A 23825-nucleotide genomic window follows, 5' to 3' on the forward strand; every position below is an offset into this window, starting at 1 on the left:
AAGTGACCGAGGGTGTTCATTTCATCAAACCTATGCCACTGAGAACAGATACATTAACCATTCATTTGATTTAAAATGGAATAAAAGATACGAAGTCAATAAAAGGTTTGGGTTTACCTCAAAGCACTGCTGTGCCTGTTAGCTGAATGAGTGAGCTTCCCTTCAGTATCACTTTGGTTCTATATGCTTTCTGGGAACGGCAGTGGTTTCTAGGCCATTCAGCATTTGCCTGCATGACCGATGTGTTTTCCCTCCTGCTCACCTGCACTGCTAATGCACTTTCCCCAGGAGACGGAATGTTTGTCATACCAAAATAGCAACTAAATGAATGAAAGTTCAAGCAGGGCTATAAATAGAAAGGGCACCAGGTTTTCACAGTGCACATATAAGCTACTTCACACCCACTTCCTTTTGTCTGCCATTAACTCTGAGATCTGAAGCGGAATAACCTTTCTGCACTTTGGAAGAATGAACAGCAGAACAATTAAGAGACCAAACTGTTATGAGGAAGTCACCAAAGTGCTGTGTAGAAAAAATGGACAGACTATCTGACAATAGATAGACAGTGCTGTGCCCCACAACCAGAGCTGCCAAATAGTAAATTTTAGCAAGACTTACAGGGAAATCCGGGGGTGGCTGAATGAAACTGCTTTGGGTGAAATTTCACTCTCTCTGTCCTTCTTTAGCCATCCCTCTAGCGCATGATGTGTAGCAGAGCCAGAGCTCAGGCGACGGGAAATGCACAGTGGCCCCTCCTGGTAGAAACCAGCTTCCAGGGCCGTGGGCTAAAAAGGAGGCAGAAAAAACATGTGAGGAGTTGTAAAATAAGATAGAAAAGCCAAAAAAAAAAAAAAAAGCAAGAAATAACTTTTTTTTTTTAAAGGACAAAACCCACTTGCTTTTCCTACCAAAGGCAGAACACGCTGGCACTATTCCAGTGTTGCCTTGCCATGTAAGTAAATGATTTCTTGTATTGCCACAAGGTGTGTTTAGGGCAACTATGGGTGGAAGAGAGGGGGTTACAAAAGCAGAAGGGGTGGGGAGGTGCTCCAGGAGGTCGTGTCAGCTCAGGTCTCAAAGTTCACAAGCCCTCACACTCCACTGCATTTTCCCGTGCTCGCCCTGGACCGGGCTAGAAGTTGTCTTGTAGAAGGCTGTTAATAATCAATAACTGACATTGAGATAAAAACCAAATAGACCTGGGAGAAAGTAGCTGAGTCACGCAAGGTTAGATTAGGTGGCAATTTACTATTTTTAGTTTTAGCTGCTGGATACTGAACAAAATCTCACTAAAAAGAAACACCTGCCCCAAATGTAGGCTCATAAAAATGTAACAAGTTCACAGGCTGGGCTTATCGTGGTTTCACTGTGCGATATGAGAAGCGTATGGATAAAGGGAGCCTTTTCTCTGTTTATGGATGTTCTTTGGAGTTCGGCATGTGGGACACTTGGCCTGTTGGGAGTTTTATGCTGTTTCTAGGTACATATGCAATACTGAGTAATAGAACAAAGTATCACAACATGTTCCGATGTGTCTTGTTGTCTGCTGAGAACTCCAGACCATTTCTGCGCAGCTGTCTGAACAGAGATCCCAGCTGATCCTTATCATTTTGCTCCTTGCAATGCAGGTGGCTGTACTTTTTTTTCCCACTTTAAAAATATTGAGGAAATGAGATGGAAATGCTGACAGACCAACTTCCTGCCTTTTCTTCTGAGCAACTGGACATGCCAGATATTTGCTCTCTCATCTCCTTTACCTTATGGTGCGCTGTGCTGGGGCCGGCTGGAGGAGTGACTGTAGCTCTCCTGTAATCCCCTGGGGCTTTGCCACTTGTTATTCCTGGGACTACATTTACCCAGTCAGATGGTCACTGCCAGTCTGTTTTCTCTTTCGTCCACCCAAAACACCCCTAAAGGGAAGGGGGCTGCATGAGAAAGGAACTCTAGTTGCGTTTAGAAAAGTGCTGCAGCGCCAAGCTGCTTATGCCAGGAGTTGCACGTCTGTACACAATGTGAGCAGGGAAATAATCTGTCTGGGAAGATGCTGCTTCACATGAAAGCATCTGCCTGCAGCTAGATTCCATCAAAGAGCAGATCTGTGGATTGATTTTCCCAGTATGACATCTTCCATCTGCAGAGCACTCAAAAGTTCTTTTATTAGCTCCGCTGTTGTTCGTGTTTGAAGCAACAAGATGGAACAGCTCACAAAAAGGCACTCAGCTCCCAAACACTGCCCCAGAAGCACAGAAAGTCCCAGGATGGGGTGGTGGCAGAAGCAGAGCCACGATACAGGGGCAAGGGAGTACCACAGGAAAAGCTGTGAGCACAGACAATGGGAGTGGTGAGTCCAGCGCTGGCAACTGCATTTCCCAATCTGTGTTTTTACGGAAGCCCACCTCATCCTCTGTGGACAAAGCCGGAGATGCACCTTGTGCCAGCGCAGCTCACCTGAGCGCGGCACCAGGAGCACTGCAGCTGCCAGCAGTGAAAACTGGCACACTCGTTTGCCCTTTCTGTCTCTCCACTTGGGCTCTCCACATGCACGGGCCTGTTTCCATGCATTTTTATTTTATTTGCAATGATGTCAGAGGCAACTTTTTGATGACTTATGACCCACAGAAGGCTAGGTACCACTGCCTTATGAAACAATGAAGGAAGAAGAAAGTCAGGAAGAAAGTTGGAATAACATTAATTAAATAAACTCAGCAACCAAAAGGACAGAAGTGGCACATAATTTCACAGATGTTTCAGGAGGAGCCAGTGAATAAGGGAAGCTTTCAGAGTACCTAAGAGATTTGGACACACCAGAATATGTTCCCTGGGGCTGAGCCTGAATAGCCACAGCAAACATTTCTGGGCCATAGCACACGGCACATCAGTTTGCTGGGGACTGGGCTCTGCCACAGGAAATGTGAATACCGCACAAGTGGTCTCGGTAAATCCTTGGAAGAACCACACAGATTTGCATATCCTTCTTCAGAAATTGATTTTATTAGGTGGCCTGAACAATGTATTTAGCACAAGTGTGCTTTTATGTCCTCAACCAAACAGAAAGCTCTATTAGATCATTATGCTGTTGAAATACAGTCCCTTACATGCCAGAGGGAAGCTCTTTTTGGGCCATTCCCTGTGCTTTTAATTGACAAGAGAGAAATATGTTGCTCTCCAAAAGCATTTCCTACTGATTCACTTCTCTTTATCATCTGATTTACAGGTCTGATCTTGACTTTTCACCACACCCAGATCTCCCATTGACTTCAAGGAACAGGGCTCTGTGGGGGCAGTGTGAAAGTCACCCAATAAGGGTTTTCAAGAGGAACCTGCTGAGTTCATTAACACCAGAATTTACATAGATCTAAAAGATGCCAACAGGTTCTCTGTGGCAATGACGAGCTGTCAGTGGAAGTGGCCAGCTGCCGTGAAGAGGGACGGTGCAGCAGGGCCCATGTGTTTGCAGTGACAATCCTTCCCACTCCCGGGCAGGGTACAGCACACCCACTGTGTGCTCTGTCTGCATCTCCTCCACTCCCAGGAGTGAAGGAGCTCTCATAAACATTATTTGTGGCTCATGAGGGACTGCAAAGCGTACAAACTCACTGGCCCCCTCCACAATGATACCAGAAGTCATCATCTCTAAGAGAAGCTGGAACACATTACAATTATTTCATTTTCTCCATGAAGAATTTGCCACAGACACTTAGACAATCCTCAGCTCAAATTAGAGACTTCTTGTGTGAGATGCTCCGTAATCACAGGAAGCACAAGCTCCCTTTGGAGAGCAACAGAACGCAGCACTGACAAAGGGCTATGATACAGTGCAGACAACCACTGGGAATGTTGACCCAGCCCCCCCCATCCCGGCCCTGGCCTTGCAGAGGCACTGGGACACACTGAGACTTTGCCAGCTGCACCCTTAGCACATGATACATCCACAGCAGAGTGGTCTTGTGCCTGGATAAACCTACTACTCCAGTGATTAATTATAAACACTGCTTCTGTAACAGTTGGATGGGAAGAAATGTTTTCCTTCTGCTAAGGAGAAAGAGAAATGACACCTTTGAACAGCATAATTTGTATAAATTACTGTACTTTTTACCCACGGCTCATCTGCCAAGTTCTCTTGTTTGGGAGGAGCCTGTGTGTGTTTTGATGTGCAAAGCAGGATAATGGATTACCATTATTAAAGGGCTTACAAATTGGGCAGGCAAGCCCCGGGTGAGAGGTCACTCTGACTGTACAAAGGAAAGTTTGAGCCGAGTGAGGAAGCTCGGGTTTGACTGAGAGAACAGGGAGAAGAGTTTTGTTCTGCAAGACTGCAGGTCTGTCTGTCTGCAGAGAGACCAGCTACAGGCCCTTTGTTTTGTTCTGAGTTTCTCACTCGCGCATTTGTAGACGGCGCTGAGCATGTGTGACAACAGAATTCATCCCATCTCATGCTCCCCAAAATCTGTCTGCTACGGAGATGAACTGGAAACAAACTCCTCGTCCTGTGGGGCTGGGGAGGGGTAACGGACGGTATGAAAGCTGTCTGAATGACTAGGGAAGCTTCAGCTGTTCTTCCCAGAGGGTGACATCTCCCTGGGATGGAGATGGAGCCACAGCTTCCTTTGCTCCAGAGAAGGAGCCCTAGACAGATGCATGCTTGACCTGGGTATTGAGATGAAGGGTCATATCATAATGACAGGAATGATACTTGTTTAAAGTACGTCAATGTTGCAGCTGAAAGGGATGCTGGCCCTTAGGAAAAAATCCATCGTTGTGCCAGAGAAGACAGAGCTAATGAACACAGATTGGGGTGTCTGTTTACCTGCTTGGAGCCTATTGCTGCTCCACAGATCTCAGGTTGACATTGTCACCAGTTTCCGGGGTGGAAAACACAGGCTTCAGACACAAAAGAAAAGTCTTGTGAAACAAAACCAAAAGAGGAATCAACAACTTGTGTTTCCCTGAAGGCTAAGGAAGGGCCTAGTCCAGCACTTCCCAGAAAACAGTCTGTAGTCTGTAGTGGCTGTGGTGACAGTGCTCTTAGAGCAATCCTTACCTTTTACGGCTGCAAATCCTGCACTTAATATGAGACTCCCACTTTTCATTTTAAAGAAAGAAAGAAAAAGGAAATACCTTGGTAGCCCACAGGGTTTCAGAAAGATATTAAACTGCTTGACCCCTGAATTCTGAAGGATGATTAGCAAATAAATGCAGTTCAAAGTATTTAGTCTAAGATACCATGTTATATCAAGTTTACACCAAACCTAAGGGTTTTTTGAGGGCTCTACTTGTGACTTCTGCGGATGAGGGTTTAGTTACACTGTGCTGTAAGACAGCCATGCTTATTGTCCTAGAAATTCCCTATCAAATAGACTACATTTACAAGCAAAGAAATGCAAATGTAACTTGTGCTTTGAGACTCCTGACTCCTTCTCTTTGGCCCAAGCCTCGTTCTGGCAGCACTAGTCTAGATAGGACAATTTGGGATGGCAGCTTTTACTCAAGGCCTCTGGAGGAGCCTGAGATTCCCTTGAGCTTTTGACTCCCATTCAAGTTCTTGTGTTCAGCCCCTACCTTAGCCCAAACCCAAAAGGCTTCATTTCGTTTTTAACTCCTTCCCTTTGTGAGTCTCACCCAAATGTCTTCCTAGGACAGAATTCTCTCCACCCTTAGACATTGCTGCTGTCCAAGCTGCCAAAGCTTTGCCTATTCTTCCTTTATAGTTTCATCAGACTGTGGCAGCAAACCCCAAAGACCTTCCTAGAACTGCCCAGCCTGGATGCAGCATAAGTCTCCCTCCTCCTACACAGTGTCCTGCAGAGGCCAAAAAGGCCAGGAGGATAATAAAAGGTATTAAGAAAACACAGTTGTGCCACAGTGTACTTTAATAATGTGGTACTGTCTTGAACTCTCAGTCTTACTCATCCCACAGCTCTTTTTTCCCTTCAGAACTACGGAACTCTAAGGTGACACATTTAAAATGGCTGTAGTAGCAAGAGAGAAGAACAGATGAGGCCCTCTCACTTGAAAAGAAGACAACTGAAGGGGAACATGCTGGAGATCTGCAGTGAAGCAAACAATGTGAACAGGGAATGATTTTTCAGTTTGTCCTGTAACACAAGAAGTAGGCAAAAAATAATTGTGTTTATGAGACTGCAGGTGTGAAATGGAAGAGCCTTTTCACCCAGTGATGTGTTCCGGGGCTGCTGCCTGAATGAGCTCACTGGAGCCAGCACTCTTTTTCACCTTTTTTGTGCACCGTTTGCCTGTGGAACTCACTGCCACCACCCAAAGTGAAAGTCAAAAGTATAAACTGGTTCAAAAACTACCTGAAAGAATTCCAAGACGGATCATCAAAGTCTAGTGGACATACTGGTGTGAATGCAATGCTATTGTTTCTGTTTTCTCTTTTTTCCTAATTCTTTTCCTGCCTTCCCATTTTCCTTTCTTTAACCTATATACCATCTTCTGGGACACAGAAGTTTTCTGCATTAGTCCTGGGCTTGAAGAGATGGTTCCTTTTCTTTGCCTTTCAGCCATAGGGTGGGTGCAACTATATTTCACTACAGTTAAGAGTCAACAATGAGGTCTAGGTTGTGATGTTTTTCTCCAGAAAACATATTTCAAGGTACCAGAAAGCTTGGCAGGACTATGGATTTACAGCAAATAGAGAGAATATATTGTCCCAAATAGATGGGCTCAGCCCCCGAAGTGTTTCCTAGGGGTTGCAAGTTTTTGTTCACTGGATCCTTCTTTATTTTTCAATTTAGTGCATCACTGTATCTTGGATTTCAAGTACTGCAGATCGCAGAAAGGCATGTGACCATGTCATCTGAATGTGCTTGGTTCTGGATCCATAAACTAATAAACATTTGACCACTGTCTCTGCACTGAAGTGGTCATTACCAGAAATGATCCATGGTACACAAAACACCATGTCCAGTCCAGGGGAGAGCTGCTATCTGCTGTGTGGCAACATGGCTTCCTGTGAGGAAGAGGGTTCTCACAGACCCACCAAAACCAACAAGGATCTCCGTGAAGTTACTAATTTATCTCTATTTACAGCACCCCCCCAGAGTGGTTTATAGTTTGTGAAGTACTAAACAAACACTGAAATACATGTTGGTTTTACGTCAGTGACATTAACTCTTCTCCATTCCATCACTGTCCCATGGGTTTGCAGAGATGGGCCTGGCTTTAGGAAGTGGTAAGAGAGGGAGGAAAGAGCACAGGGAGATTGCTTGCCCCAGGGCAAAACTAAATCCTCCAGACAGAAGGAAGTAGCATGCCAAAACCAAGAAAACCTTTTAAGACCCTCAAGCATTTTGTCTGAGGCAGTGCTGGAAACCAATGCTGTTTTTTACCACAGCAGAAAGAGAAACAGGGGTGAGAGAAGAGCTTTCTGCCACGAATCAGACACAGGTGATTTGTGAAGGACCAGCTGCAGTGCCTGTCCTGCTTGGATAGCTCGATGTAGCAGAGAAGCCTCATCTGTGAGAGGAGTGGACACCATGCCGTTTCCCTCAGCTGCTGAAGGACAAGTCTACAATCAGTACATTGGCAAGAGGTTTGTGCTGTGGCCATGAGGGCAATTGTGGGTGCTGCAGCCCTGCACCACTCAGCGTAGCTCAGTCGCTTTACTCCCGCTGTCAGGAGAGAAAACACAGACAGAGATTTTTCTGCGGCGAAGCAGGTACTTTAGTGCAGAAGACAAGGAAGAAAAGCAGGGGATGCAGTACCAGGCTGGCTGTGCTGGGGCGCTGCTTCCCAGCACAAATCTAAAAGGTCCTGGCAGGAGGCAGCGCTCTCTCGGCAAGAGTCAGTGGAGAAGGAGGAAAGGCAGCTGAAGGGTACAACCTTCCTGTCAAGGTCTTGTGGCTCTCAGCTGAGCATGAGCCTGCTTAGCCAAAAAGGTAGGAGGGAATTAGAGAGTGCTTTTACTCTGCATTTGTTGAACAAAACAAGCAAATCCTAAAACGATTCATTTCTCCACAAAATGTGAGGTCTGCAAACCTGCTTAGTTTTCACTGGAAGGCCAGTAGAGACTTCTGCACAAAAAAGCATACATGAAGTAATGCCAGATCTCTTTTTCTCTTTATTGGTATGTCATAGCCAAGATTCTAATGGATATCTAGGAAGTTTCATGGATAACCTGGGTACTGTGCATCCAACACTAGAAGCTCGATGTCTAATTTATTCTACATACTCAACGCAAAACCTACATGTTGAGCTGACAGGTGGTTTTGGTTGCTATGTATATCGATATATTTTGTTTATGCTCTGCCAGACTTCCCAAATGGTCACAGAGCTGTGTGGATCACGAGATACAATACAGAGAATATGGAGACTGCTGGACAGGTTGGAGGTTTCTGACAAAGGTCACTCTGAAGCATCTCAGAGTACCAGGCACTTACTCTACCTCCTTCACCTTCCTAAGCTACATCAGAGGGAATAAAACATGTTGCCAGCAGAAGACTAAAGGAGGATGGGAGACAAAGGTTCAAGGTTTTGTCTCCCATCATGCCTAAGCAAAGATCCCAAATCTCTGTTTAATCATTCCCTGGGTGCACTGTTCAAGGGCCTCTCCCTCCCTGTCAGGATAAAATACCTGCTCTTGCTGCCCCGACAGCCCACAGGTGCTGAGAGTTGCAACATGCTTCAGAAGCCAGCACTGAAACCCTCGCTCCTCTGATGGTATCACTGCACCAACAGTGCAGAACATAAGAGCTGGAGGTCATACAGAGGAAGGGCACCACGACCTGGGAGGTCAGCAGCTCCATCACACTGAGAGGTGGGTCTGAGAGAGATGAAACACTTGAGACCCAAAACCAGAAGGACAGGACTTGAAGTGGTGGTGCTTTATCTCAGGCAGGTGCCCAGATCAATGGGCTGTAAACTGGGTCTTTTTCTCTCCCTTCAGACTCTTCTGCTGGAGCTGTCCTTCCCCATTAGGTGTTTAGTGGTCTGTTTTACCTCTCTGCCTCCACAGTCCAACAGAGCTACCAGGAGCAGGACCCCCAGCACGGTCCCTGCTCACTACAAGATACGACCAACCTGCTCCTTTCACAAATGTGGTGTTCTCAGGGGAGTGTCCTCCAACCTAACTGTTCTTCTCCACTAATATCAAGCTGAGCTGAGGGTAAGACACCAGATGCATGTGGCCCTGGTTTGAGGGAACATGGCACAGCTTGTTCTTACAAGCTACCCTGGGGAGTGACACCGACCCTCTCTCAAACCTCGCAAAGCTGATGCCACCAAAGCGGAAGCACTTCAACAGGAGAGAAAGAGATGTAGAAGTGGCTCCCTCTGGCTTAACAGCCTGCAGATAAACATGTTCTCAGCAGGAACAAGAGTAAGTTTAAGCCTCAGTCCGCACCTCACTAAGGACCTTTTCTTGAGGGCTGACTGGCAATCCTTGCAGCCACCACCTGTTCCCTAGAACACGTTGGCTGTACCAGCACACTTGGTAGTGCAGTGGAGACCAGTTACAACAGTATGAAAAAATGGTATTAAATGAGATTAACCCAGAGGAAGATCTGCTACAGCTGCTATGATCCAGGCACACAGACTAGATTTAAGAACCAGTGGTTTGGAAGAAGCCGGTTCTAGGACTGACCAAGTTGATCCTGACAGATCCTTTGACTACTGTCCAGGCCTTTTCAGTTCTGTCCCCTCGGGACAATTCACAGCACTGCTATACAAAGATGTGACTACTTGAGGAATGGCTCAGCGGTGTGACACGAGCACCCTCACCCACAGTGCTCACTCCCAAGCTGCACAGACTGCCAAGCATACCCTAGATTCACCCCAGAGCTGGCTGGGTCACAAATCTGTCCAAATAGGGTCCTTAAAAACCAAGAAGGAAGTTTCATTTATTTGGGTACCCTTCGGAAATAGCATGTCTGTACAGCCTTCATTTGGCTGCCTTGTGTGAATGTATTATGAAACAGACTCCTTACACACACAGGTAATACTGTATTTTGCCTCCTTTCCTACATAGGACAGGGCCTGCTCCAAGGATGAATCAGAGGAGAACACTATTGTCTGTAGCATCCTAGCTTCAACATCTGTTGAAATTGGACAATAGTGTGTAAGTGAAGCAGGAAACTGTAGGAAGAGGAAGGATTAGGACAGCCAATTGCTGCCCTGAGGATCTGGCTGCTCTCCTGCCCTGCTGTGCAAAGGAACAAACCAGAATTGTTCAGGGTTCCTCACAAAGAATGCGTGCACACGCCCCTTTTCTGAATGCTCATCTGCACAGCCTTGCACTGGTCCTGTAGAAACACAGGAAACTCAGACACCAAAAGGAAGGAATGGGTTTGTTTTTAAGCTTAGTGTTACCAGCCTCAGTTTAGTCTGCACTATGTGGACCACCATCTCTGAGTTTTCAACAAGACTTGCAAAATACACAGGTATCACAGGGGTGGAGGGCACAGAAAAGCTCAAGGACCGTCTCATTGGTTTAGTCTGCAAGGCACCATTTGAAGAGTGGATTGCAGCAAGGCCTCAAGATACACTCACACAGAAAATGAGAGAACTTACACCAAATGCTGGCTCAGAGCAGCCTTCTTCCAGTACAGCTGTGTGTTTCTCACTAGCGTATGAGAAGGAGAGTCACTGGAGCATCGCAGGCCTACAGGACAGCCAGATCCACCTGCAATTCAGGTTGCTACAACAGCTGAGGAAGGGAGTGTTTTGTTTAACTGTAGCCAGGGCTACAGTCACCCATAACTGCGCGCGTTTCCGTTTTGGAGCACTGGTGGGGTAATAGAAGTTTTCTCGATGCCACGGGCCTGTTAAGATGCAATACAGTTATTTAGTGCATTGGTGACATAGTGCTCTCTGGCATGGCAGGGCCTATGTGGGCCAGTGTGCGAAGTGAAGTCACCAGAGGTTTATGGGAGGCAGGACTCCTGCTGTGCTCGCCTACTTAGGAAGGGCATCAAGTAAGAGATGCTTGGCTGTCCAGTTGCCTAAGCATGAGGAGACCTACATTCCCCACACGTGGAAACAGCCAGCCCCAACAGCAGCTGTGTAAAAGCCCTGCAGAGCTGAGGGCAAACCACCCAGTGCCTACAGCACTAAGCTGAGTTCCTGTTTTAAATGGGAAGTTGAATTTATTTTAGTTTGGGATCTTCAGCTGGAATTACCTGAAGCCTCAAAAAACACAAAAAGATGACCAGCCTGGTTTGTGGCTTCTGCCTTGACTGCGTCCATGTTGAGGCTTGCTGTGGAGTTATGATGAGGTGAACTGCCAAAGCAGAGGGGTGAAGGATACAGTGAGTAGCATATAACGACTTTATTACAGCAATGATCCATGCAGGCAGTGAAATTACTGCAAGTGGTTCGTTCTTTTCAGTATCTTTAAAGGGTAACTCCTTGAGCAGGTGCAAGAGTGGGCGTAGGTTTTGCCCCACTGATGTCAGTGGGAACACCCAGTTCCTTTTGAAGCAGCTCCTGTGTGGAAATGCTCCTCTGCTCCCCTCCTGGGAGCGTGTGAATTCTCAACAATTTGAGCTGCTGTTCAGCTGCAGAGGTGACTGATTTACACAAAACCGGATAGCAAGAACTTCCTGAGATGACCCTGTTTCGTGAGGAGATTCTAATCTCATGACAAGTTTGTCTAGCCAGATAATGACAGTAATTAGCCAGGAGGCAAGAAGGTGGATCTAGGTATTCTGCTTCATGAGTAAGAAGGATGTTTTATGGCAGTGGAATTAGGAGGAGGATGGAAACTGCTAATACGCTCCAAAATGGAGTTGAAACAACCAGCACAGTGCAGAGGACTGCACTTGGGACTCCCCAGCCTGCTCTCCTCCAACAACAGAGAGACTCGGCAAGGGAGAGGTCCCTTTCCAGAATAAGACAGTGCTGAGCCCATGCTGGCATTTGGCATCAGCAGCATCACCTTTATCATTCCTCCTGCACAACCCATGTTGTCTGAAACATGGAATTTGGGACAAAGAAGACTAGTGCAATAAACAAATGCCAGCATTTCAGATATTCGAATACAGTTTGTAGTGGATAAATGAGCAAATAGAAGAGGCGGTCTCTCAGTAAACACCGTACTCATTCTAGGATACGATAAGCTGAAAATATATCCCTGCAGTTCCTATGCTGCTTAGTAGGGGCTTGCCTGCTGCAGCAAGGGCACACCTGTCTTATCTCTTGTAATTTCCAGTCAAATATTTGCAAATTGCTTACATATGGGGTAGATAAAAACCCACAGGAATGGAGAGAATAGACTACTTAATTCGCAAGTGCACACAATTTTTTTCCTGGAAGAAAAGGTCTTTATAAATCAAAGGTGAGATGTTCCTTGCAAACGGGTAGCTCTGGTGGTATCAAGTGATGCACTTTTGTCTTTCTGGGGTGCTGCCAGACACCCTGAAATGATAGAGTGGAGAGGAATGTGAGATTTCCCCCTTTCATCATAATGGTTACTTTGAAGCCTAATTACGGCCGTTTAAGCAGCAGCCTATTAGCCATGCTACTGCTGATGGCTGCACTGAAATGCACAACCTGACAGGGAGCTGGCTGGCAGCTCAGACATCCCACTGGAGTTTGGGAAGGGCACGGAGCAGCAGCAGGCATACCGGGCCTGGCAGCCTCTGGCATGCCTGCTCCAGGGCTCTGTGGAGGACAGGAGCACTGTGGGACACGCTGCATGCAGTGGGACCCGCTGCCAGGTGACACCTGACATGCCACAAAGGCCAGTGCCAGGCAGGGACCCCAGAGGGGTTGGTCACATTGCCTCGGGAACTCTGCAGTTCAGGATTGTTTCAGAGGATGGCTACAACAGAAGATAAAACTGAGAGGCAGCACATCAGTTGTGCTTCCTCTTGAAAGCCTCCTGAATGCACCAAGAGCCCCTGCTGATCCCCAGCTGCTGCAGGACACTCTCTGTAGACAGATCCCCACCACTTCTGTGGCTGTGAGAATCACAAGGTCTCGTCACATTTGGTGCCGCTTTTCTCTTGCAAGACTTGTCCCCTCCATTATGTTCCGTGTTTCCGTCGCTGTGCACTCCAAAAACAAGGCAGCTTGGCTTAGACCTTGAGTGTCCAAGCACTTTGCCCTTACCCAGGAGAACTACAACTGGTAATCCAACTCTAAAATAAAGGCCTAGCACAATGGTGTCCCTTCAACAGTGGAGAAGAAGCAGAGAGCTGAGAACACTGACTCTCTTACAATCTCATCTTCCATTATGGGTTACACCAACTAATTTCTGCATAGTTCCTCATGCTGCTTCTCACATGTGGGCCACCCAGCACCAGATATTCACCTGGTATAACTGGAATAGCTGTGTCTACTGGAAGTCTGAGGGGGATATTCATAAGCTGCAGATCTGACACTAACCAAGTTCCTGTGCATCTGGTCACATCATAAGGTCGGTGAAACCAGCAGGGTGCTACTTTAACTTGCTTGGTTATAAACTGTGGTAGTTCAGCTGCTCCTGACCGACCGAGACACCCCTGCAGCAGAGGCGGGATCCTCTGAGAGCTGGAGCTGGGAGCTCGGGCAGGAATAACAATAGCTGTCCCAATACACAGTGTTCCCACTTGTGAATCAAAGCCCTCACTAAGATCCTGTCATGTCCAGACATGTTTAATTCTTATTCTTGCAGACATAATATGAAGGCAAGGATCCATCCTTTTTCAAGCCCATCTTTTTTTTTTTTCCCTTTTTGCAATGGGAGAGGAAGACAAACTGAAACATGCACTTGCTGGAAGATTGGAAACAGGAAGTTCTGTTTGATTTGCACATTCCCTGTTCCTAATGAAAAGGAGGAAATATAAATCCCAGCCTTTTATTTCAAATTTGGCATAAAAATTTGCCTTCAAGGCAATGCCAAATAACAGACTTCACACTCCTTGGAATTAGGCTGATGAGAAGTACAAGGCAAAGGCTCAGTTCTGGGAGCATTTCATTTAGTTACAGTTCCCCATTCAAATCTCATCTTTGAGAAGCCCACAAAAATAGTAGCAGCAAGATAATAAATAATAACTATTTTACATAATTTCTACTTTAAAAATATTTAACATTATTTTTACCTATAAAATGCTTCTTCCCTCCTTCTGCCTCACATCATGGGGAACACAGTGTTGGGGAAAAGCACTTCATTGAAATATTTTCATGGAAAGAAAATAAACTTCTTTTTTTTTTTAATTATTGTTTTCCCCTATTTTGCTTACCTCTCCTTATGTAATTTGGCCTCATTTTTAATCTTTTCTGGTCTTCTGCTGTTTCCATCTAGGAACACTTCTGGTTATACTGGAAATTGAGATAAAGACACTCAGCAATAAAGAAAACATGTGAAGTGAGTTTATGTTTTGAATTTGAAAGAACAAAATCAACTTGAACTATTCAGTGGAACTATCATGAGTCTTCTAACAAACCAATTTGGCCCTATGTCAGGTGTGTGCACAAAAGTTTTCTTGAAAAAAGTGTTTTGTTAGAGGTGTTATCTTTTTCACTACAGTTATTCCAGTCAAAACCATCTTATTTATCTGACACATCTACAGACACAGAGAGAAAGGATTCTACAGAAGAATTACAGTTTCCACATCTAGGGGGAGGAAAAGAGGCTATACGGACTTGACTGAGAAATGACAGGCTAACAAGCTTGCAAGCAGTGACCATATAGATCCCTCCTCATCTGCAGTGGGATCATAAGAAAAGTTTTATTTCACTCTTGCCTTGAGAGCAGCTGTGCACAAGCAGCATCTGAGCATAACCGACTGTGCTGCTCCCACAGGAGGATGTGGTGACGTTCTGTCGCTTTGAGAGAACTGCTCTCTCTAGAGTGGACTGCTCCTGCCACATGAAGTTAAATCCCTGCCTTATCCACTGCAGATACGCACCTGAAATCTGTGCAGTGACAAACACTAACCGGACTTCACATAAAAACTTCGGGAGATTACTCCAAATGTGTGATGCTAGCATTCAAAAGCAAGTACTGCACATTACTTCTGTTCAGTTTCCACTTCACGACTGTCGCAGTGTTGGCATATTTATTTGGGAATTTATAGTGCTACAGAAAGGGAAGGGATCTAGAGACGTGATTGCCTGCTGTCATGGTAATGGTCATGGACAACTGCATGGCCCCGAGATGAAAAACTGCCCTGCAATGTGATCTGAACCTCCTCCTTGGAGCTGCAGACTATTGGAAGCCTTGCTCCATAGAAACAAGTCTTTTATTGTACATGAAGTGCTGTATTTGGCTACTCTACTCACATTCAAAGGCATCTCACTTCAGCTGGCCTGTTCATGCCGAGGTCACAGCCTTGGGAAGGGCTGGTTACATACAGTCTGCTTGCCTGGGAAGGCAGGGCATGGATGGCACCATCCCACAGCTCAGCACAGCCACTCCAGCCCCTCGGCCTTAACCATGACAGCCACTTCAGGGAGCAGCTCTGCAGCACAGCTCTGTGAATATCTGCTCCTTCCAAACTGAAAAAGAGGAATATTGGATTTAATCTGGAGGGATGGGGACTGTCCAAGTTCTGTCTAACTACTAACAGCACTCAGGATCAGCAGTTTCTAAAGACAAAATTGAGTTTGTGCGGCTGCACTATCCTAAAGACCAGACTAGAAGTCCTTCCCGATCTTCCTCCTCTAATACCTTGGAGCACAATTCTCGTAACAAAGTGCCTCCTCTCTGAAGCAGCTCAGCAATTTTGATCTGATTTGGCTTCTCAAACACTCTTTGGAAGGTAAACACAAACATCCCTGTCCAGCAAGCTGAAACAGAATGATTCCCAGGATTTCAGTAAAACATTGTAATAATCACCATATAATTGCAGGAAGATTTAGGCCCAGTGAAAGAGCATTTCCTGAGGTTAATTCCAAACAAACTGTCATTTAAGCAGTGGAATTAATGAGTTCTAGTTCACCAAGTACCTCTGTCCTTTGTCCCTTAATCTCCCCACCACAAAAACCTCTGCCCCTGTGTCAAATGTAGATGAAATTAGTCAATGCCTTCAAAAGTTATTAAGAGGAGACTGATAAATGATGAGACAGATAATACACTCATGTAGGCTCACCTCCTCCAGAATCCCAGCTCAGAATGACCCACACAGCTTCAGCCCAGCCCAGCAATTACCCTGCTCACAGTAAATAGCAACACAATATAAACAACATAAATTCATTTGTATGTAAATATGACACTGGTGTTCCATGCACAAGTATAATTCATGTTGTTGAGGCCAATAACTCAGTGACTGATTTTAGTAACTATTCCTCTTAGTGATACGGGATTTAAGTCTGCAGGGAGACCTTCCAGCATCTTCCAGCTCCTAAAAGAGCTCCAAGAGAGGAGAAAATGGACTTTGGATATGAGTGTGGAGCGACAGGGCAAGATGGAGTGTCCCTTAGACAGCAGGGGGTTGGAACTGGATGGTCTTCAAGGTCCCTACCAACCCAAACCATTCTGTGATTTTATGATGAATGCTAAGCCTAGTAAAGATTACAGACAAAGAGGAAGCAGTGACCCAACGTTTAGAATTAAACAACAGAAGAGTTCCTGTGCCTGGCCATCTGTAGATAACACAATGAAACTCTCCTCACAAGCAGCACGTGAGTCTTCCCCCTAGTCTTGCACCTGGGCATTGCATGATAAGTTAAGTGAGATGGAGTCATCCATAAATTGTTCCCTCAATGAAATTTCAACTAAAAGAAACCCACCCAAAATGAGATCTTTTTCTGAACAACTCCTGTGCCTGAAACACCTAGATCATCAGCACTAAGATAAGACTATGTGGTTAGAGAGTAACTTTAATGATCTGGCTTGGCAGACCCACAAAAGCCTCAATATATCTGAAAATATATCTCAATATATCAGAATTTATCTGCTCCTAAGCTACGATTCCAACTCCTGAATGGGAAACCACCCTTCTGCGTGGCTGCTTTACCAGTGGTTGCTCAGAGGACTCTTTTTACAGGATTTGTTGTAAAAAGCCTGTGTGTTCATACTCTTCCCTTTTAACTCGAATCTATGAACTCTCATTTATGCAGTGCTATGGAAATGGTTGTCATGACAGGAGAATTGTGACTTCCAGAAGGGAATACATAGGAGCAGATGTCCATCAGTCTGGCCACTCCTGTAATCATTACACAAGCAAATTTCTAAGATTTATGCCACGGTTTCAGAGTTCTCGACCAAGTTTTATAGCCGAAGTTGCTGAATTGTCCATATATTGAGTGGGTGATTTAAAAGCACACTCCTAGCTCCAAATTCCTGAGCTAAGGAAAATATCCCTGTTTGCATATATTCCATATGAAGACCCTGGGGTTTTGTTCTACTCGACTCTAGCCAAAGGCTGGTATCACTAATCACCTCCCTGCCGCTCACGTTAGCAGAAACTTCTGCCCAGGTACAAGTACAGGCAAATCTTGGGGCTGTGCACAGCGCAGCTGGCCTTGGCCTTTCCTGCTCAAAGTCCCTGTCACATGCTGCAGTCAGGCCTGAGCCAAAGCCCTTCGATTAAAACAGGGTTTCCTGAGGCTTCCCAAGGCTTGCCTTTGGTGTGTGAGTGCTCCACTTGCCAAGGAGAATGCAAACAAAATTTGATTCCCAGTACCAGGTAATGCTGCCCTAACACAGACCAGTCTGTGTGCATTCAGAATTACACCAAGTGGGGCTGTTTGTCCTCCTCCAAGCCTCTTTGCTGGCTTGGGTATTGTATTTCCCTTCTCCTGTCACCCATGCAAGTGTTCCGTCTGGTGGCTTAAGTAAAGACATGCCAGAATAAAGGGCATGAACACTTTTGCATGAACAGCTCACAGTGCCCAGGTGGGAAGAGCCCTGAGAGCTCAAGAAGAGGAAGGTAAATAAATACTAAGGCCTATCAAAAGAAAGATCACATAGTGAGAAATGCTGATGTGGACCACTCTCCCCCGTGCAAGCACTTAGGTGAGGGGGAGAGAGTCTTCCGAGGGCAAGAGAGCAAGAAGGGCAGTTCTAAGGATATGGATATGACACCAGCACCTGCCAGCACAGGGAATCTACTCCTGTTTCTCAGTACAGCCTCTGTGAGTAACTGCATCCTTGCTGCACACCAGGTGTGCACCAATGCCTCTCTGCACTCTCATCCTTTTCCTCTTCCAGGAAAGAGCTTACAGGACAAGGACGATTAATCTCATTTTGCAGGCACAGAAATGGAGGCAACGAGGAAGCTGAAAGGAGTAATAAAACCCATGCCAGCCAGAGGGCCTGGAAGTCGCGTTTCCCCTCCTCCAGAAGGTTTTTGTGCATGGAAAATCACAAACATGAACAAGAAGCACTCCTCCCAAGTCCCAGGAGAGATGATGCTTGGATTTCTCACTCCCAGACGGTGGTGCAGCCCAAAAACACACAGCCACAGAGACCCAGCAGTCTTTAGAGGAAGCCTAAGGAAGTTAATGGAGCCAGCTATATCTGTGATCTTTATCTGAGTCACTCTGATCTCCCCACATAGCCCTGTCTGCGGGGATGCCATGTGCCTCTGCAATGTCCTCTGGGAATGAGCCCCCAGCCATCAGACAGCGGAGTGCAGGCAGCAGGAAAGGGGGCAGGTGTGTCTCTGGCACAGCTGGCCTCGCTCCCTGGCCCAAATCAAACACCAAAACCACGCTGGAGTTGCAGTCATTATGAAAGGAAACATCAGAGTCACCAGGTCAGTGTGCAAAAGCAAGAGGGCTGTAACATTCGACTTCTCTCTGTTTCCCTTATTCTCCTTTGTTCAAAAATTCTTAGTGGTCATAAATGTAAAATCCTTAAGATTTTGCAGCTGTCATTGCAAATGCAGTTTCTGCAGACTCACAAGGTTCCATTCTTCCAAGAAAATCACAAACTGATGAGCTTGGGAAAAGAAAAGAGTTTTTTTCCCTTTATGAACTTTTACCCAACAGAGCAAACTGAGCCACTGGATTTCCCTGCTGGACTTTGCTTTAATTGAATAACATAGCAAGTCCTCGTTCCCCTCTTTGAACTCCATCATCACTAATACACCTCGAAGGGCAACGTTTCCAACTGTGCCCTGCCAATCCGTCTGCAAGGTACCGCATGAGAACACGTGGTTTTGGGGACCTTACGACTGCTGTGGTCAGGTGCCTTGGGTCAGAGAGGATAACAAGGAAGCAAGCAATCCTCATAAAGCAATGCACTGCTGTGGGAAAACCTGGCTTAATATTGACTTGACTTGCACTCAAGTGTGTCAGGTTGGGGTAAGTGAGACGCAGCAGTCTGAGCCTAGAGAGGCAGTGCAGCTCAGAGAACAATTTGCCTCCAAAAGCTGCGTCTGAAGGAGACAAGTGGGTCTGTATAAACGGGCCTTCAAGAGATGATCATAGTAAAAATATGAGATAGCACCTAACAGCTAGAAATACAAACATGCAGGCAAGCACTTTCATAGTGATGCAAGTGCTGATGGAAAAAATCAAAATGGAAAAATGCAGTTTCTTCAGGCTGAAGTGAGAGAGGAGCAGCTCTTGTCTTTCCTGTGCTAACAGTGCTGAGCTGTGCTTTACGGCATGTCCCAGCCGAGGATCCACGGAGCAGCTCAGCCAGCATGCTTAACCAGATTTTCCACCACACCTTTGGGCTGCAGCACACTGTTATTATATCATGCATGCCTGAAATATCTCTGTAAAGACAGGATAAAGGAACCAAGAGATCTGTTCCTGACTTTGTTCACTGGAGCTAGCAACAGCTCTGCATGGCTCCTGGGTGCTGTTCTGAAGAGGTGAGGCCAGCCAGTCCCCATTCACCTCCCTACTCTCTCTCTGTGAGCAAGGCCCAGCATCTTGGCAGGAGAGCAGAACCACGACAGGGCAGTAAAGTGTCCATGCTGTTATGGGGCCCACAGGGCCTGTCCATCCCCAGGTTCAGCCTGTGACACAGACAAGTCATGTCTGCAGACACGTGTGGGAAAGAGCACGTAAGCATCCTGAGATACAGAGGTGCTACTGCATGCAATTCCCTTACAGACAGATTTCAGATTCACAAAGAGAAAATAATCCAAAACCTGGACAACTGCAGAGTCCTTGGCCAATGCAGAATCTACTGGGCTTGAGGAAGTAAAACAGCAACAAAAACCGCACGTTACTTGTCTGTAACTTCAGCGATGTGTACCTGTACAGCTCAGGTAGGTCCCAGGGAGGCCAAATTCCTGTACACAGACCTGCATTAAAACAGGATTCCACGGCCTGCCTGCTCCATCACCCTCATTCTGAATGGCCTGTCACTTAACAACACTTTTCAACAACTTAGGGAAAGTTTTGGGTTCTTCCCGTTCACGTGGAAAGGGGCTGGGGGTTTCACAGCTCATTCTTTGCCTAGCCCAGCCACAATTATTAACTCATCTTATTCTTCCAAGACCCACACAACCTCCCAGATGGAAAAGCATCAGTCTTTCTATAGGATGGGCCCTGTCATTTATATCAGGAGATCATGTCTTGCACTTTCCTCATTCCTTTCTTCTGAGTAAGACCTTCTTTTGCAAACAGACAAGGGAGGGAGAGAAGAAAGGAAGTCAAACAACTCCTTCACTGCCTCACAATATGCTAATGTTCTCAGAATATTGTTTGAGCCCAACCAAATGGTTTTGCTTGACCAGGACCGAGGCCTTATTTCAACCTATAGCTGGGCTGACACACAGCCTTTGATCTCCTTCTTGCAGGACATTCAGACCACTCAGAGCTGTCTGGCTGCAGCACTGTAAAACACAGCCTGGCTGCATAGCTCAGCCCTTAGAGCAGAGGAAGGTCAGGCAGCACCTCAGCAACACTGACACATTCAGGTTAGTTCAGCATAAACTGAACGCTTTGGCATGTACAGGTGGAGCTTGCTTGCACACAAAACACCTTCTCCTTCCATTTCCCAAGTTTAAGCTAGCACAAAAGCCCAATTTCTGGGTGGCACAAGAGCAGCCTTGCACTGGCAGGCAGAGGCATCATTCCTAACTCTGCCCATGTCTGCAGTTTCCACCTCTCCACTACCTTACTCCTTTTCTGTGGGCTGGCCTTACACTGCTTGTTATTGCTCCATCTCAGATGTACTTGTTAGGTGGCTTCACCAAGACCGTACCTACTCTACTTCTGCTTTCCCTGCTTTTCAGTGGCACCCAGCCCTGGCTCAGAATCTTGACATATTTCCTCCACACCCAGACTCATGGCAGTTCTTCACTGTCTCCTGCTGAAACCAAGAACCCATTACAAACTTCTTCTGTCCTCCCAGCTAGGCTTGCTCCTCTCACTCACCACATTCCTGGAGTACATCTTAAAAACCCCAGGGATTTGCACACAGACACAGTCACAGGGGAAACAAAGAACAAACAAACATCAGGACTCAGCAGGCTGCAAAGTGCCCAGGTAAACCCAAACGTGAGTGCAGCTATCTACGTGTACTTTCCTGCCTCCCCAACAGAGAACAAGAACTTCATGAAATGTTGACAGAATTTGTTAGTAAGAACACTGGCCTCTTCAGCAGTTATGCTGTACACGTAGTTCCCAAGGGGTATCTGTTAAGCACTTACACTGGAGGTGAGCAGAGCAGCCAGATCGTGCTATCTCTTACAGTGGTGAGACATCAGTGAGTTCACAGGAGGTGACGGGACCAGATCCACAACTGCAGACCAGCATTTTCAGAAGTCCTCAGCATGGGTCCAGCTCTGCCCTGTGGAGACCAATGGGGAAACACCAGAGTTAGTGACTTCAGGGTGTGCTCCTGGCTTTGGAAAACCAACCAGAGATTTCAGCAGGACTTCTGCTGTCATCCGTGAAACTTGGACCAAACAATGTGGTTGTGCTGCACCTGTATTTTGCCTTAAAGGATCCCAAACTATTTATAGTCACTTGCGTTGTACTTTGAGGTGTGTTTGGGTGGGTAAGCAGCAAGGACAAAGCCACGCACCTCAGTCACCTTACTGTAAACAAAGATATCTTCAATAATGTGCAGAGCAGAGAGAATGAGCAGGCAGGTACCTGCACACGCATACTTGGTGCCCTGTCCCCACCCGGCAGCCTGGAGAACTCTCACCTCACAGTGGATATTCTCTTGTCACCTTAGTCAAGTGAAAACACTCCCAAACACAAAACTCCAGGTCAAACAAAATGTCGTCTTTTATTCAGAACAAGTAACTGTCTTTCTGTGAGTGATTTTTTTTTTCATTTTACAAGAAATGAAAAATAAGAAAATTTTAAAGCTGAATGACCATTTTAAAAACAAATACAAGATTTTTGCATTGAAAAGACTGAAATTAGACCTTACTGCAACATTCATTTTTTCTGGACTAACTTCACAGATGTGCTAGACAGCCACTGCGATCAGATGAAAGAAAAGCAGTATGCTCCTCAAAAATCCTCTCACCTGTAATCACGGTCAGACCAGCAGCCAGGTACTTTACCAATAACCCTCACTGCTGATCCTAGGGCAGAATTTCCCCTGCAGTCTCCCCATGTGAGATTCAAAGAAAAACAACCCAAGTATTAAACTGTTTTTCTTTCCCTCTAAAACAAACACAAAAGCCTTCCGATCACACCCTTTGTTTCACATTCCTGAACCTTCTCACGTGAACTTCGCTGTCTCCTGCAGCTGCGTGTGCTGACAGCAGGAAGGTCACTTGGGGTCCTTGCTGCTAACCCTGAGCGGCACAGCACACCGCCTGTGCTCCTACAGGGCTTGTGGCTGCCACATCAGACTAAACTTCCTAATTTTGTGCCATATCCCGAAATTAGAAAAGGAGAGAAAACCCAAATGGTACCGCTAATATTGTACAGCAAAGGAAAAACCAAACAAGAAGACCCCAAGCCCTTCCCTCTCCACCACAGACTTTGGAGAGCAGTACTCAACCTCCTCTGAGATCCCTCTACCTTCGACATCCAAACAGCTGCTCTTGCAGCAAAGGCCATTCTGAAAGGTGCCCTGGATTTCAGACATGCTCCAATATGACAATGGAGAGATTTTTTTTTTTTGCTATTTACACTAAAGGACTATGAAAAACTAGAAGAGGAAAAGTCACCTCTAGGTTAACTGAAGCAAAGTGACAGTCAGAGTGGCTAGTGCAGGATACAGTAGGTCCCACTGATTCCCAGGGTTTCCACAGTTTGTTCCTCCTCTTCTGTTGGAAAATGGTGTCCACACAGAATTTGAGGCCTCTGGATATTTGCCCAGGATTTCTAGAGGTCCTACAGGTGAGTCAGGGCATTAGGTCTTCAGAAATCACAGCCATGTCTGCAACACATATACAAACCATCAGCCAAACTATCCATTTCTGAGTCACTGTGAGACACTGCTTTAGTTACATGGCTCCCATTTGAGTGCTGGAGCCCCTTGGAAGCAGAGTGCAGGGTCCAAAAGAAAAGCCCAGGATCCTGCCTCTAATGGTGCCTGAAAGGAAGTGGAATGGGACAGCACCAGTACAGAGCACTGGACCAAAGGGCCTACACTACTCAGTGTCTGCCATCGTGTGTCTCAGGGTCATCTTCAGAAGGAAGCTGTACTTTGATCTTTGCAGTCAGCACCTTTACTGGAGTTCTCCTTTCACTGGTTCTTTGATTTTAAAGCCACTTATATTCCAAGCCAATCCGTACTAAAAATAGGATTCCTTACTAAGAATGGCACCGGCATTACTCACTTTGTGCTCCGTTCTCATCTCATGCTATGTTGCCACGCCTCCGGCTGGAGGAGTGTGCTGCAGTAATCATCCACAACTATGTGCTTCTGTGAGCAAGTTTTGAACCCTTGCCATCCTTTGGAAGCTCCCACCGTTTTTTCTTTCATGTGCTAATACAGTTCAGTGGCTTATCTCCTTTTGCATCCTTGGGGCACACCTCTTTCAGACTGTACACTAACAACCCAA

General features: G+C 46.1%; 1 long non-coding RNA gene across 1 annotated transcript; it reads right to left on the bottom strand.

The window, feature by feature from the left end:
* Positions 1-622: 622 nt before the first annotated feature.
* On the bottom strand, positions 623-23341 carry LOC121663931. The gene is made up of 3 exons (XR_006015818.1): positions 22986-23341; positions 21501-21640; positions 623-785 (listed from the first exon to the last, which is right to left on the bottom strand). It is a non-coding gene; the product is annotated as an uncharacterized LOC121663931 (long non-coding RNA).
* Between the last annotated feature and the right edge of the window lie 484 nt (positions 23342-23825).

The sequence above is a fragment of the Corvus kubaryi genome, unplaced genomic scaffold, assembly GCF_017639235.1.
Source record: "Corvus kubaryi isolate FWS band 111438036 unplaced genomic scaffold, C.kubaryi_AGA036_p1.0 37292, whole genome shotgun sequence".
Lineage (NCBI taxonomy): Eukaryota > Metazoa > Chordata > Aves > Passeriformes > Corvidae > Corvus > Corvus kubaryi.